The following is a 16522-nucleotide window of genomic DNA, read 5'->3' as shown; positions in this document are numbered from 1 at the left end:
GGGTCCCGGTCCAAACCCCTCAGCCAACGAGGAGCCTCAGGTTCAGCACTTGTGATCCAGGTGATTTTAAAGACCCTTTGGCAGCGATGTCTCTGCCTTCTCAGAGGGCTTTCACATGGCCTCACTTCTTGTTTACATCCCTGTGAGGTCTGGGTAAGAAGTGAGACGGTTGCCCAGGCCTCCCCATGCAGACTGCTTGCTGTCTCTGTGCATCTCGCAGGTAGATTGTAGGAGGGGGGAGGGGGAGGACTGCAGGCTTTCCACGCCTGATCCCAAGTCACTGCCGGAGACACTCAGTTGAAAACCGTCCCTCTGGGTCACAGTCAGAAAAGAAGCCATCAGCCAAGGCTTAAGGAAGGGTTTTGTTTTTTTCTGTCCCTGCAAAATGGTCCAGGTTCGTTACATGCCCTGGCACGCATTTGATGCCGCCCAGGGTTATGGCCACACCCAGGCCCTGACCATACAGGGTCCTGGGACAGCAGGACAATGACTAGAGCTGCCAACCTCCCAACAGCCTTAGTCACAGTGTGTGGTAACTGTGACACACACACCGCGTCCTCCTGGGACACAACCAAGCTTGTGGCATAAAACCTGCAGGTCAGTGGGGAACAGGGCCAGGGGCTGGCGGGAAGGGCAGAGGGCCTAGTGGAGCAACTGGGGGCCCAGGGGCAGATGGTACCGTCGGAAGGACTTTAACAGAGTGTGGAAGACGGGGATGAAGGTAGAAAGAAACAAGGAAGTACTCGGTGCTTATGAACCCACTGCTCTGTATACAGCAATTCTGTCTTATTCAAGCTTCTCAGACTTGCCAGAGGGGACTTGCTCAGCGACTTATTCAACAGGTATTATGGGCTGGGGTCTGCATTAGGGCACAGCCTGTGGGGAGGGGTGCTCGGGCCCGGGCCTCGCTGGACACGTCGGATGTCGCTCTGAGTGGAGGTTGGGAGGGCGACCATCAGGGACTTTTAAGCAAAGAAGGGACAGGATCCGGTTGCCGGTGGGAAAGGGAGAGAGCGGGGGGCACAGGGAGACCCCTCGTTCACAGATGAAGATTCAGAGGCTCGGGAAATATCAATATCCTGGCACCGTGACCTTTCCGCATCTTGGGGCGACTTCCCTTCACCCTAGACTAGAGCGCATGTGCAATGGAGTACCGCGTGGTCCGCCGCCCCCTCCCACCCCGGTCCCCCCGCTACCCCAGCGTTTCCTGGATTTCACCCTTGACTCCTCAAGAGGCCTGTGCTCAGGTGGGTAGCTCTGCGCCTTTGACCTGTTAGCTGTGTTGCTCTCATCCTGCCTGCTCACTTGGCTAAATCCTAGTCCTCCTGCGCCTCCTTAACCACCTTTCCTCAGGGAAGCCCCTCCTGTCCCCCGAAGACCAGGCCAGGTTGCTGGGTGCCGCTGTGGGGTCCCCGTCCACTTGGGTGGCATGCCTCACCTTTGGGGCAGGGGGTCCCTGTTCTTTGGTAGTGTCCCCTCTGAGCTCTGGAACACCCACCTGGCTGGCTGGCTTCTCACTTTCCACCCATCAGCGCTTCAGCCAGGCGCACGGTCTCTTGACAGAGGTAGTTTGGACTCTTGATCATGAAAACTCGGTGAGTAGAACACTTGCCAAAAATCACACAGCGAATAAATAGAAAGACCAGGATTCTGGCTTCTGAATCCAACTCCCTTGTAACCTTAGGACATGGACTTAAGGCTTGGTTTACCCCGGGACCTGGGCGCCTTTTTTTTTTTTTTAATTTTATTGAAGTATAGTTGATTTACAGTGTTGTGTTCATTTCTGCTGTGCAGCAAAGTGATTCAATTATACAGGTATAGATTCTTTTTCATATTCTTTTCCATTGTGGTTTATCACAGGATATTGAAGATAGTTCCCTGTGCTGGACGGTAGGACTTTGTTGTTTATCCATCCGAGATAAAAAAGTTTGCATCTGCTCATCCCAAACCCCTATCCCTCCCCCCATTTGGCAGCCTCAGGTCTGTTCTCTATGTCCGTGAGTCTCTTTCTGTTTCATAGATACGTTCATTCGTGTCATATTTTAAATGCGTATGTAACTGATATCATATGGTGTTTGCCTTGGTCTTTCTGACTTACTTCGCTTAGTTGAACCATCTCTAGGTCTAGGACCTGGGCACTTGTTAAGAATACCTGTCCTTGGCCTCATTCCAACCTGCAGAATCACGACTCTGAGATGCATTTGGAATCCTGGTTCTGTTTGCTTGTTAGTTTAATCAAGATCCCCAGGTTATTTTCATCACTGAATGTATTTTGGAAACACACCCGAATGGGACTTCTTCCCAGGGGAGGGTCCAAAAAAAAGGTCAAGGAGGAGGTGAGAAGAGGATTCCAGTGACTATTTCAACTCTAACAGCCATTCCTTCTCAGATGTCTTCTCTCTTTTATAAAAGGAGACTGCAACTGAAACCGGATATTTATTTATGTGAATTATTCTGGGGGCCTAATGGAAGGTTCCTGAATTTCCACTGAGAGTATAATTTCCTGGACAACTCTAAATAGCCCTGCCTGACAAGCTTTGACCAGGTCTGGATTAAGGAACACTCAAAAGGAAAACAAACAAAGGCAGGGGAACCTCTCAGAGGCCCTGAAAGGAGAGACAGAGACCAGAGAGGTTAACCAACTTATCTGAAGACACCCAGCTGGAAGGTGGAGAGATGGAGCCAGACCCAGCTCCCTGTACCCTGGCTGGTATTCTTCCTTCTCAACCATGAGAGTGTTGGCAGGGCCATGTGGCCTCTTTACAGAAACAGCGATGCTCACACGTCAGGGAAGAAGTGCTCTGTAAATGTTACCTTGGTGACCACCCACTCTTAGAACAGTGTTTGGCACACAGTAGGACCGCGGTAGGTAGTGGCTAAGTGACTGACCAATCCCAGCGGTCTATCCACTGGGACCTGGACACGTTTATTATTTCCTTCTGATTCTCACTCTGCTGTTTTCTCACCTCTGGGAACCTCAGTGTTCTCATCTGGAAAGTGGGGGTGATGCCTCCCTCATTATGTTGCGAGGATTAGATGAGATACTGCAGAGCACCTGCTCAGAGCCGGTCAGCATTAGTTAAGAGAAAACGAACAAGCGAATGACAGGAGGGAAGTGCTTCGTTCCACCTTAAATTTGGAATTTGTCCTCCCTCCTCCCAGCCTCTTGCTCTATCAAATGTGCAGCAACTAGAGCCAGGCCGTTCCTGAATGAAGAGTCTGTGGTTGGAGGGAGAATGGAAGTCCAAATACACTATGCTAATAAAGGCAGAAATGAATGACAAATAAAGAAGCCCTCACAGAATGCACCGTCTTCCATTGAATGTGATAGATTGGCATTTTCTTACTTATGAAGAAGTTTGGTTAGAAGTAACAGGAAACAACAAAAATAACTGTATCTTAAGCCTCATAGAGATTTGTTTGTCATTTATGATCACAGTGGTGGGAGAAAGGCAGAGTGGGGGTTCGAGTGATGCTCCACTGTTCCTTTCATGTTGCTCTGCTGTGCATGGCTTCCATTTTCAAGCTCACCTCATGGCCCAATATGGCTGCTGGAGCTCCGCCATCAGTCCAAATTCAGGGCAGCAGATAAGAGGAAGAGATGAAGAAGGAGAGATCGTCTCCTCTATGCTGGTTCCTTTTATGTGTCACCTTGACTGGCCCCAGGTGCCCAGTTTAAACATTGTTTCTGGGTGTGTCTGTGAGGCTGTTTCCTGATGAGATTAGCATTTGAATCAATGGATTTCATAAAGTTTGATGACCCTTCCCAGTGTGCTTGGGCATTGCCCAATATGTGGAGGGTTCGAATAGGACAAAAGATGGAGGAAGAAGAGATTCTCCCCCTTTTTTTCCCCCCTGCTTGTGCTGGGACATTTCCTTTCATTTCTCTTGACCTTGGACTGGGATTTACATTATCAGCTCCCCTGGTTCTCCAGCCTTCAGACTTGGACTGAATTCTCCCACAGCCTTCCCGGGGGCTTCAGCCTGCTGAGAGCAGGTCAAGGAGCTTCACCTCCAAAATCACAGGACTCATTTCCTAGTAATATGTCTCCACGGAGACATCCTATTGGCTCCGTCTCTCTGGAGAACCTTCATTAATACGCCCTCCAAGAGCACGTCTCAGAATTGCAAACCCCACTCCTGCCTTATTCTGGGCGACCAGAATTTGGGGATATGGGCACACCTGGCTTTGAGGAAGGCTGGGAATTGTCATCTTTACTGAGGAGGCCGTTGCTTCAAGATGCGTGTGAGTGGAAGCAGCCGGGGAGAGTGGAGCATTGTTGGCAAAGAGCAGTTCTGGCCGCATGCTTATGGTCTCTGTGCTGCTTGACTACTAGTCAAGGTCAAGGCTTCTCCTGGGCCAGTTTAAGATGTTGAATTAGGGTAGGAAATAGATTCTTTTTTCCTACATGAAAATCTCATTTAATAACCTAACACGTAACTGACATTTGGGCATTTGGTCCCCTTGAAGTAGAGAGTCTGGCACATGTAGAAGGTATTCAGTGCATATTTTTAGAAGAAGAGGTGGGAAGAAGGAAGACAACAAAGAAAGGGGAACAGAAATTAGAACCTTCTGGGTGCTAAGCACCCTCCGTAGTGTCACTTTAGTTTTATTATTTATTTATTTGGTCTTTTTAGGGCCACACCTGCGGCATATGGAGGTTCCCAGGCTAGGGGTTGAATTGGAGCTGCAGCTGCTGGCTGACACCACAGCCACAGCAACACACCATGTCTGCGACCTACACCACAGCTCATGGCAATGCCAGATCCTTAACCTACTGACTGGGGCCAGAGATGGAACCTGCGGCCTTGTGGATGCTACTGAGCCATGACGGGAACTCTGTCACCTTTAGTTTTATTTGCATACTAATTTATACCTCCCTTTACTTCTGAAATACCTGGAGGCAGCCATAAGCACAGTGAGGCCATTTCCAATGAGGAAGCTTAGGTGTTGAGAGGTAAAGGGATTAGTCTAAAGTGACTCAACTAACGTGTAGCAAAGCAGGCTTTGAACCCTGTTGGGGAGCTTATTCTATATTCAGTCATTCAAGGCATATTTATTGAGCTCCTCCTCTGCACCAGGCACCGTTCTAGGCTGGTGGAATATTTTAATGAGCAAAGCAGGTAACCACTGCTGCCCTCGCAGAGCATTCAGTTTGTGGGCATCTAGAATTTCAGTGATGTGTGCGGAGGAAAGGGCAGGGGGCTTGCTGGGAAATAGTGGCCAGGCAGGCCTTCCAGGCTGCATCTTGGGCTGAGCGCCTTGGCCATCCTATCTCCATCTCACCCTTCGTCATGTGCTTTGCCTGGGGGACAGTGGCGGAGACGCCAGGGAGCCTCTTGCCTGCCTGCTCCCCTGGGAGGTCTGAGGGCTCGAACTCTCCTAAACAGAGGGGTAAGATCCAGAAGCTGATGCAATAGTTCACAAGATTCATGAATCTCTGAATATTCATAGCTGCTTTGAGTCCAACTTAGGGCCCAGGTTTGGGAACAGACTGTAATCCCCACATCTGTGCATCCTGGAGGGATGTTGGGTGGCTCCTGGCCTTGACAGGAATCTGGAGAACCGAATCAGAATCTAGGGCAGTGAACACAGCCTGGCACCTGGCACCCCATCTTTGGAGCACCTGGCACCTGGCACCGCCATCTTTGGAGCAACACACACTCCAAGGTCAGAGTCACAGGCAGGAATGGCCAACTGGTTGAACCTGGGTAGAGCCATGCCTTGAGTGCATGACAGGTGAAGGGGGATAACTCTTTGGCTTTTGTGGTGGAAGATGCTGGACTGTAACCCACTACTGCTCCCCACAAAGGTGAGCTCGTCCCGGCAGGAAAGGGGCTGCATGTTACAGAAATCAACAAATGACAAATACTTAATACAGGCAAGGTTGAATTCTCTCTTGGGAGACTGGATAGAGCCATTAATTAAGATGGAAAATTCTGGAGAAGGAACAAACCTGTAGTTTTGGGAAAATGGCGGAAGGAAAAATCATAAGTTGATTTCATTTTCAGACACGTGTTCTGTTTTCTTGCTGCCTCTGAAGACCAGTAGGACACCTGTGGTGGTTTGCTATGGAGGTGACATGCTGTGGCGATGATGTGGTCCTTTGACACCTTGCAGCACAGCCGTACCAAAGAGCTTCCTTCTTGCAGTTGCAAGTGGGAGATGGGAGGTGTCGGAACCATCCTATACCCTATAGCTCTGGGGTCTTTGTGATACCGCTTTATCCAGCTCATCCAGCCAGCCTTAGACCTGCGGGATGGTGAGAGCAAGGCTGGAGTCTTGAGAAGGATCGTGGTCTTGCCCTAAATACAGTCAACTGAGGAGTGGCCAGGAGAATAGAGCCACTGGAACCCTCCAAGGACAGGGGCCATATACACCTTCCCTCACTAATGCTCTCAAAACCCAGCAGTGCTGCCAGCATTCATTCCATTTTACAGGTGAGCAAACTGAGGCCCCATGCGAGCTAGGTAACACATCCAAGGTGACACATGGCAGTAGGTGTGCCAGAGTCAGACTGAAACCCAGATTGGTCTCTTCCAGAGTCCTCGTTGCTGTGTGGCCCGTAACTGAGAGACACTTGACATTTCATCCCTGGCCCTTCCCTATTCAATTTTTGAAGCATTTGACATTTTCCTTTCATAAGAACTACTGTGACAAAAGTGGGCAAGAGGAGACTGATGGCAGAGCTTGCCTGGCTTGCTAACTCTGGTCTTTCACCCCACACTCAACTCAACCCTGGGGCTTCAACCCTGCAGCCATTACACCCTCGCTGGGGCTTGCAGACAGGCCACAGCCACCTCCCATTTCCCAGTGGTCCAGCCATTGACATTATTTTTTCTTTTTTGAAAAAATCTTTCTATGGAGTTCCTGTCATGGCTCAGTGGTTAACGAATCCAACTAGGAACCATAAAGTTGCAGGTTCGATCCCTGGCTTTTCTCAGTGGGTTAAGGATCTGGCGTTGCCATGAGCTGTGGTGTAGGTTGCAGACGTGGCTTGGATCCCACATTGCTGTGACTGTGGTGTAGGCCAGCAGCTGTAGTTCCAATTCAACCCCTAGCCTGGGTACCTCCATATGCCTTGGGTGTGGCCCTAGAAAAGCCAATAAATAAATAAATAAATAAATAAATATTTCTATAATGTAAAACTTCAAACCAGCACAAAATAGAACCCCCCGATACCTTATTACCCAGCTTCAATTATTTTACTGATTTAAATTTGACATCAGTGCACCCTTACAGTATCCACAGTATTATCTGCCTCTCTTGGTCTCTTTGCAAGGAGACTTTTCCTTAGAATCAACTTTGTAATTTTTGTGTGTGTGTCTTTTTTAGGGCCGCACCTGGAGCACATGGAAGTTCCCAGGCTAGGGGTTGATCAGAACTGCAGCTGCCAGGCTACACCACAGCCACAGCAAGTTGGGATCCAAGCTGCTTCTTCGATCTACACTGCAGCTCATGGCAACACCAGATCCTTAACCCACTGAGCAGGGCCAGGGATCGAACCCATGTCCTCATGGATATTAGCTGAGTTTGTTACTACTGAGCTGTAAGGGGGAACTCCTAGAATTAACTTTAATTTTACTTTCTTGCTCCTTCCCTGCCCTCACTCCTCTACCACTTCAAATTAGGTACCTCTAAGATCCTTTTGGGGGGTTATGCATTTTAGCACTTTCAGAGGGCGTTACATGGCTTCTGAAATGCTTTGAATAATGACATACCTACAGATGGTTCCTTTTGAAACCTATGATTCTGCTTTTTGTCCTCGAGAATGCTGAAATGAACATTTGCTAATAGTTGCAAAACTTGCCACTGTCCTTTGGGCAATGAAATGTCATGTTTGGGATTGTGTTTTCAACAGGATGGAAATGAAATGTCTCTCCTGGAGAACATCCATTTGCATTATTGCTGGTGTTCTACAATTTTAACTTCTGCCCTTACAGAGTTGTGATTTAGCCTAGTCAATAGAAATGCAATCAAATATACAACTCTGTAGAATCAAATCATTCCCAGAAAGTCCTTTAGATCATGCCCCTCACTCCTTTGGAAAGATGCCCAGTCATCCTCTTTGCAAGTTTCCATGTCTTGGACAATTTTTTCTACAGAGCAGAGGTCAGAATATTTCCAGCTCCTTCAGCCTTTCTGGCTTGGAATTTTAAAAATCCTTGGGACATATTATGTAAATATTTCTGGATGGACATTCAGCTTGTGGACACAATATTCCTACACCCCTAATTTATGAAATTGGAAATTAAAATGGGGGGGGTAGGGACGGGAGAGAATTAGGCAGAAAAATAGCAAGAGCAGAAATGATAGCTGCCATTCATTGCCTACTGTGTGCCAGGTATGTGCATATCTCATCTCATTTAATCTTTTGTAAAACCTGTGTTTTGTAGCCGAGGAAGCTGAAGGTCAACAAGATCACGTACTTGTTGAAGTGAACATGCTTATTGACTTGTCGGCTCTGTGTCTCATGGCCTCCTTTATGAGGAGTTTGGCTTTGGGAGGCCAAGAGCGTCCTTGGTTTTATTCTCTGCCCTGTCTCTTTGCTCAGCCTGGCCCACAGGTGCTCAGTCAGCATCTCTCAAAAGCACATGTAAGTGAATGAATGAATGAGAGAATGGGTAAGTGAGTGAGTGGAGTAACAGAGCTGGACTCATTCCCAGGTCTGTTCAGCCTCCACCTTCCGTGCTTTCCCCACTCCACCACCAAACATAGCTCCTCCTTTCACTCTCTGGCATGGGTAGCGTTGGATTATAATTGAACACCTTAATTTCTCTGGCAAAAGTGAAGAGCACTTTAATTAGAAGAAAGCTTAGTGGGTTTAAAATACATATCTGATTATAGCCCAGGTAGCAGATAAACTGTGAAGCAAAAGGAAATTTTGCAGAAAATACTCTTTTTTTTTTTTTTTTTTTTTTTTTAAGAAAGTCTCACAATGAGGGAAATAGGCAAAGGACAAGAGGAAAGATAGTGTTTGATAAAAGATTTTTTTCATGAGTTTCATTTAAATGGTTACCAGAAGACAGATTCAACACATAAAATGTAAAGCTCTCCCACATCTGCCCACACACTGTACGTGTGACTGACTTTTCATAAGTATATCCTGATCAGAGTAACTGAGGTCTCTAGCCCCTGACAAGTAGTCGTGTTACGGAACTCAGGTTTGGCTGCTCATCGCCCAAGAATCCAATACTGAGAGAGAAGTGTTGGTAAAAGGAAAGATAGCTTTATTGAGGAAGCTGGCATTCCTGGGGAGAAGGTGACTCATGTCCTAAAGATTCAACTCCCAGCTCCCTAGGTTTTGCTTGGAGATTATATTGAAGAAAAGAGGAAGGGGCTAGTCTTGAGGAGCAGGTAGCCTTCTATTTTCAGAGATGATTGTCTTGATCACATGTTTCCAAGTAGCTGTCAGGTCTTGTCTGCAGTTGGAACATTATCTGAGCCATATATCTGGGTAGCTAGGAGAGCCTCCAGAATCCTGCTCTGTTTCAGTAGATGCTGAGTAAATATTACTGAATAAATGAGTGAATGATTAACAGATGCTTAATAAGTGCTTTCAGATAGTGAGAAAGATAAATTCAAATTAATAGTTCTTTAGAGGAAAGTAATAATAGTAATTACTTCTGAAGGAGTAAAACACTGTGTATCTAGATCTAAATTTTGTGCTGTATAAACTAAATGTTCCTGGGTGAATCTTTTATGAGACATGATACAAACTGAAAACTGTAGAATCAGAAATTGTGGAATTTTCCTGCCTGCCTCCTTCTGCAATCTCTTAGTAGCATTTAGCTGGAAAGAGCCTTGCCTTCCTTAAGAAAGTGAGAGTGAGTATCCTAATGCTTTATAATTCTCTCACCTTCTACTGCTCTCATTTTTTCCGTACAGTTACTAAAGGCAAATTGTGAAGCCCCTGCCTGCCTTCTTCTGCAATCTCTTAGTAGCATTTAGCTGGAAAGAGCCTCGTATTCCTTAAGAAAGTGAGAGTTAGTATCCTAATGCTTTATAATTCTCTCACCTTCTACTGCTCTCATTTTTTCCGTACAGTTACTGAAGGCAAATTGTGAAGCCGGTTTGTGTTAGTGGATGTTAAAAAATGATGTCAGAGGAAAGGCACAGATGAAAGCCAGCCTTAGAGATAAAGCATTTATTCAAAACAGTTTCTGAAAGACAGATTCAGAACATAAAATATAAAACTACCCCACACGTTGTGTTAAATTGTAACTGAGTTTTCCATCTTCTCCTGAGGTTTTATGTGTGTGTGTGGGGTTTTTTTTTTTTTTTTTTTTTGTCTTTTTGTATTTTTGTCTTTATAGGGCCGCACCAGTGACACATGGAGGTCCCCAGGCTAGGAGTCCAATTGGAGCTGTAGCCGCTGGCCTACACTAGAGCCAAAGCAACACACAATCTGAGCTGTGTCTTCGACCTACACTACAGCTCATGGCAATGCCAGATCCTTAACCCACTGAGTGAGGCCAGGGATTGAACTCACGTCCTTATGGATGCTAGTCGGGTTCATTAACCACTGAGCCACGACGGGAATGCCACAAATTTCCGTCTCAAGACAAGACAGTGGATGTGGCGATGACACAAACATGTTCTACTAGAGGATCATCTGATGCCGTATTTGTTGACCATACAAACACGTTTTGGAAGGAACATAGTTATTCATGATAGAAATTGTCAAGGTAACATGAATAATATACTCAGTAGCCTATTTTGTTTTAGTCCTAGAGACGCAGAGAAAAATATCCTTTACGAGGAACATCTTGTCAAAGATTGAGGACTGTGGAATGACCATGTGTTGTATATGTACCCTGACAGTGACTGATGTCAATCAATTATCAGTCGCCTTCATTTCCAGTGTTACGTAAGCCTGGAAACTTTCCTTGAAACTTAAGTTTCCTTCTTCAGTCCTGCTTTGACGTTTTCCTTTATGATGGTTCACGATCCAGCAGACCTGTCTGTGATGATGGAAATCCTGTATCTGCACTGTCCAAAAGGGTGGCCTCTAGCCCTTTGTGGTCACTGAGCCCTGCTACTGACCAAGGAGGAATGTGAAACTCAGGGAGGTTACACGACTTACCAGGGGCCACACTGGCAGTTGGTGACTGAACCAGAATGCATCTTGTGGCTCTTTCTAGGGTGCCATGCTGCTCACATTTATCTATTTTTTATTTATTTTTTATTTTTTAGGGCCACCCCTGTGGCACATGGAGGTTCCCAGGTTAGGGGTCACATCAGAGCTGTAGCCCCTGGTCCATACCCACAGCCACATCTGAGCCACGTCTGTGACCTACACTACAGCTCACGGCAACAAGAGATCTCTAACCCACTGAGCGAGGCCAGGGATCGAACCTGCATCCTCCTGGACCCTAGTCAGATTCGTGTCCACTGCACCATGACGGGAACTCCTGCCTCATGTTTAGATTTCATTTTGGCAGGAAAAATGAGCAATTTCAGAAAGAGACACCTCATTTTTGCATCTAATGACTGAGGGTGTATATGGGAATAGCATCACCCCCTCTGGCCTTGCATGTAACAGATAATAGAGAAATTCAGTTGTGCTAAAGCAAAACCACAATTAGCAAATAATAGTACAAATAATACAAATAGTAAATAAATGCTGGAGAGGGTGGACAGAAAAGTGAACCATCCTGTACTGTTGGTGGGAATGTAAACTGGTGCAGCCACTTTTGTGGAAAACAGTATCCAGATTCCTCAAAAAACTAAAAACAGAGCTAGTTACTATATGATCCTGCAACCCCATTCCTAGGCATATACCTGGAAAAGATGAAAACTAATTTGAAAAGATAACATGAGCCCAAGTGTTCATCGCAGTACTATTTACAATAGCTAAGACCTGAAAATAACCTAAATGTCCATTGACAGATGAATGGATAAAGAAGATGTGGTACATATATACAATGGAATATTATTCAGCCATAAAAAAGAATGAAATATTGCCATTGCACTAACAGGACTGGACCTAGAGAGTATTATCGTTAGTAAAATAAGTCAGACAAGAAAGACAAATACTAGATGGTATCATTTATACGCAGAATCATAAAAATAATACAAATGAATCCATATACAAAACAGAAACAGACAGGAGTTCCTGCTGTGGCACAGTGGAAACTAATCCAACCAGTATCCATGAAGATGCGGGTTCCATCCCTGGCTTCGATCAGTGGGTGAAGGATCCAGTGTGGCTGTGAGCTGTGGTGTAGGTTGGAAGATGGGGCTTGGATCTTTCATTGCTGTGGCTGTGGCCTAGGCCAGCAGCTACAGCTCAGATTGGACTCCTAGCCTGGGAACTTCCATATGTCGTGGGTGTGGCCTTAAAAAGCAAAAAAACCCCAAACAAACAGACTCACAGACATAGAAAACAAACTTATGTTTACCGAAGGTGGGGAGGGGCCAATTAGGAGCATGGGATTAACAGGTACAAACTGCCGAGTTCCCCTCGTGGCTCAGTGGAAATGAATCCGACTAGCATCCATGTGGACGCAAGTTTGATCCCTGGCCTTGCTCAGTGGGTTAAGGATCCAGCATTGCCATGAGCTGTGTGGTGTAGGTCGCAGACATGGCTTGGAGCCAGTGTTGCTAATGGCTGTGATGTAGGCCAGCAGCTACAGATGGATTCAACCCCTAGCCTGGGAATGTCCATAGGCCGTAGGTGCAGCCCTAAAAAGACAAAAAAACAAAACAAAACAAAAACCCCCAAAAACAAAAATAAAACAAAACACAGGTACAAGCTGCTATACATAAAATAGCTAAACAACAAGGATTTACTGTTGTTTTGCATAGGGAATTCTAGTAAATATCTTGTAACAACCTATAATAGAATCTAATCTGCAAAAAATAAATAACTGAAACTAACATAATATTTTAAATCGACTACACTTCAATTAAAAAAAACAAAGAAAAGAAATTCAATTGCACTAAATAGAAGGATTGCAGGATGAGGGCTCCAAGGTGAATTTAATGGAGCAAATCATTAGGTCTTGGTCACTGTCTGCCTAAGGCTACTGAGAACATGTCTTAATATTATGTTCTGTGTTAACTATTTATTCAGTCACTTATTAAACACCTACAATAGTCCGTACAGAGTAGGTATGGGGGGTTATAAAATAAGATAAAAACAGTTGAAACATTCAGTGTCTGCAAGAAGACAGATGGTTGGTCATTTCAATCCACACTACATTATCTGTGAGGGAGCACAGGCCCCGGAGGGTTTTCCGTTTTCTGTCAGTGCGCAGGTGTGTTCGGATGATCATGGGCCCTGGAGGCCACATCTGGGTTCAAATTCAGTGCTTCACTTAATAGCACGACAACCTTGGGCAAGTTACTGAAATCGTTTTAGCCTCATCTTTAAGATGGAGATAATACTATGTGTTGTTATTGCTAAGATTACATGAAATAATGCCCATAAAGCTTTGGCAGAGTCCCTCAATTGGTAGCGAGTATTGTTTTTAGCTCTCAACACTACTGCTGTTGTCAAGCACGCACAGTTAAGATCAATTTAAACCTCAGATCACAGAAATGATATTCTTTCCCGCATATGCGAGATCCTGGGTTAAGTGAAGGAGCTATCAAGTTAATATTCCTCTCCATCATTCGTTGTCTGACCATCCTTCCATCCATCCATCCATCCATATTATCACAGACATTAAGCACCTCCAATGTGCTAGACACCGTCTTGAAGGTGCTTTTCTTCCCTAAGTCTTCTTTTTCCTACCAGCAGGTATTCTTGGAAGTTGGGAGTGAGTGCGCGAGATGAATGAACCTTGGGTGAGCACAGTTAGAAAAGAGTAGTTGCTTTGGGCAGAAGTCTCGAACCACTCAGTCTGTGGGGACAGCCGGCAACTTAGAGCCAAAAGACCAATGTGAAATCAGTATTTAAAGCACTCAGTGTGCTGGGAGCGAGAGCGGATGCCTGCGTGCATATATGGGAGCCAGGGCTGCTTTTCTCTGATTTCATAGTTCCAGCCACGAGCATTTGGACTGGTACACACCAAAGCACCAAATGATTGGGTTTTGTTTTATTTGGATAAATTAGGAAAAAAAAAAAGTCTTGGAATCTGGCAACAGAAGCATCTGGAGCGGCAAGGGGGAGTCAACCGAGGCAGGTTTGAATTGGAACTGGAGGGATGAGAGGATTTTTTTGTTTGTTTGTTTTTGTCTTTTTTGCTATTTCTTGGGCCGCTCCCGAGGCATATGGAGGTTCCCAGGCTAGGGGTCGAATGGGAGCTGTAGCCACCAGCCTACGCCAGAGCCACAGCAACGCGGGATCCGAGCCGCTCTGCAACCTACACCACAGCTCATGGCAACGCCGGATCGTTAACCACTGAGCAAGGGCAGGGACCGAACCTGCAACCTCATGGTTCCTAGTCGGATTCGTTAACCACTGCGCCACGACGGGAACTCCGAATGAGAGGTTTTGACGAGAGTAGCGGCGTTCCTAGAAGACGGCTCCGCTGCGTGGAGGTGGAGGAGGCGCGGTGCTGCGAGAAGGGCGTGCACGGGTAAGCTAGGTCCCAGTGGGTGCCCTGGGGGCGACGTGGCCGAGCTGCACCACTGGTCCAACTGGAAGCACGTGCAGATCCCAGACTTAGCTCTCTCTAAAGTACCGAGCCAGTGCCCCCGGACGCCTGGCCGCGCGCTCAACTCTTCCGTGCCTGGTGAGTACCTTTCGGGAAGCAGCGCATTCCCGAGGCCGCACCCCCAAGTCCCCGCCCGGGAGCCGGGGAGGCCGCAACAGGTCCCCGCGGGCACGCTGGGTCCCGCCGGCGCGCCTCCAGGGCTGGCGCCTTTCTGGGTCTGCCCCGTCCCTGGGTCTGGCCAGCGCGCGGGACAGAGGGGCTGCCTCTCCGGAAGCCTTCCTGGTGGTCCTAGAAGCCGACTCATAAATCATTCATGAGCCGGAGCCGGGCGAGCAGGACTGGGAGGGAAGGGGGGCCGCGGCGGCGGCGGCGAGGGCTGCGAGGGAGCTGGACCCGGCGCACGGTGAGTGGCCGCGTCCTCACCCCGGAGCCCGGGAGGCGTCTGCGGCCTCGACCCACAGGCAGAGCGACCCCTTTCCAGAAAGCTGGGGGCAGGGAATGGGGAGTAGAGGGGCTCGTTCTGCTCCCTTTTCCTCCCAGTCCTCCGCACCCCCTCTCCGGCCCCGCGGCAGGTGATACGAGCCCCGAGAGTGGCGGGGGAGCCAGCGGGGCTGCAGAGCCAGCGGGGCTGCAGGGCCTGTGGGGTGGACCGGGCGCTGGGCCAGCGGGAGTTCCGGGCAGGATGCAAACAGGCGCAAACTTTGCAAGCAGCCTGGTGGGTCTTCTTTCCACCCATGGAAAGGGAGCTGGCGGCTGTGGCTCACCACGTTACGAGGAGCGAGCAAGCGGTGGGAGCTGGAGCGGGACCCGGACCCCGAGGCCTCGGGCTCGCTTTCTGGGAGAGCAGCGGACGAGGGGAAGGTTCATCCTGAGCTTGGGAACTGTTTCGCGGTGAGCAGAGTGCTGGGGGGTGGGATGGGAGTGCGGGGCACTGACCCTTCCAGGCTGAACAGAGTAGGGGTCACCTTCCTCTGGTTTGCTAAAAGGAATACGAGGTGCAACCGACAGTCACAGGAGGGGGTCTCTGGGGGTACCGTGGGAGGCCTCACGGCCGTGCCCATGTGGGAGCACATACATCTCCGGCTTGAAGCACCCCCTAGGGGTCCGCTTTGGGTGCACAGTGCGGGGACTTCGGCGATTGCCACATGGAGAACTGTATGGTGGAGGCACACCCCGCCGGTAAGGCGCCCGTTAGGACAACAAAGGGAAGCGTGGACAGAGGAGGAGCTTCGCGGAGCGGGAGAGTCAGGGGCCCGAGGTCAGTTTCTCTGAAGGCCCGCGCCGAGGGAGGTGCGGGATCCGATCCGGCGGTTTGGGGCACATCACTCAGGAACCCCCCCGCTGAATGCCGACCCCCCCCCCCATCCACTCGGATTTGCGCCGCGACTAAGAACCTGCGCCAAGTTACTCGGGCAACCCCCTCTCCCAGGCGGCAGCGGATTCCAACAGTCTCCTTGCTTCCCGCGCTCGCCCTGCCGCCCATCCTTTGTCGCGCAGCCGGGGAGAAGCTACCGCCACGGAGGGAGCGACGGCAGGAGGGGCCCAGCCCGGCGGTGGGGTGGAGGGAAAGGTCGGGGAAGCGGGCGCCACTCACCGCCTGGAGCAACAGGTTGTGCCTGGAGCCCGCGGCGGTGGCTGACCTTTCTCCTGCCTCTGCTCCCCCCGGTTCCGGAGCGCAGGGCTGATCTTCGTTTTAAAAGCAGGTGTGAGGTTGAGGTCGTGGAACGTCCCCTCCCCACGCCCCAACATAGACCCACAGGAGAATCGAACAGCTGCTGTAGACATCAAAGACTTGAATATCGGCTACCGCCTACCATTCAGTGTGTGTGAAGTGACTACTTAGTCTTTTCTCACTCATTTGTGAGTTTCCTCCTTCAATATCCTGGAAATTGACCTGCCTGTCAGGGCGATCCTA

At 48.5% G+C, this 16522-nt stretch overlaps 1 protein-coding gene across 12 annotated transcripts in view; it reads left to right on the top strand.

Moving 5' to 3' along the window:
* The window catches only part of PROM1 (prominin 1), a 115784-nt gene continuing 99785 nt past the window's right edge, over positions 524-16522 (top strand). For 4 of the 12 annotated variants that reach the window (XM_013978543.2, XM_013978534.2, XM_013978545.2 and 1 more), the window contains exon 1: positions 15273-15498. The gene's annotated coding sequence lies outside the window, so the exon portion shown is untranslated. Of the gene's footprint in view, positions 598-651; positions 843-14535; positions 14686-14746; positions 15011-15271; positions 15499-16522 lie in introns of those variants that run through there. The other 8 variants (XM_013978537.2, XM_021101027.1, XM_013978548.2 and 5 more) reach the window with 6 other exon arrangements.

The sequence above is a fragment of the Sus scrofa genome, chromosome 8 (assembly GCF_000003025.6).
Source record: "Sus scrofa isolate TJ Tabasco breed Duroc chromosome 8, Sscrofa11.1, whole genome shotgun sequence".
In the NCBI taxonomy this organism is placed as follows: domain Eukaryota; kingdom Metazoa; phylum Chordata; class Mammalia; order Artiodactyla; family Suidae; genus Sus; species Sus scrofa.
The sequence above is the reverse complement of the archived record's forward strand: the minus strand, read 5'-3'. Positions and strand labels throughout refer to the sequence as shown.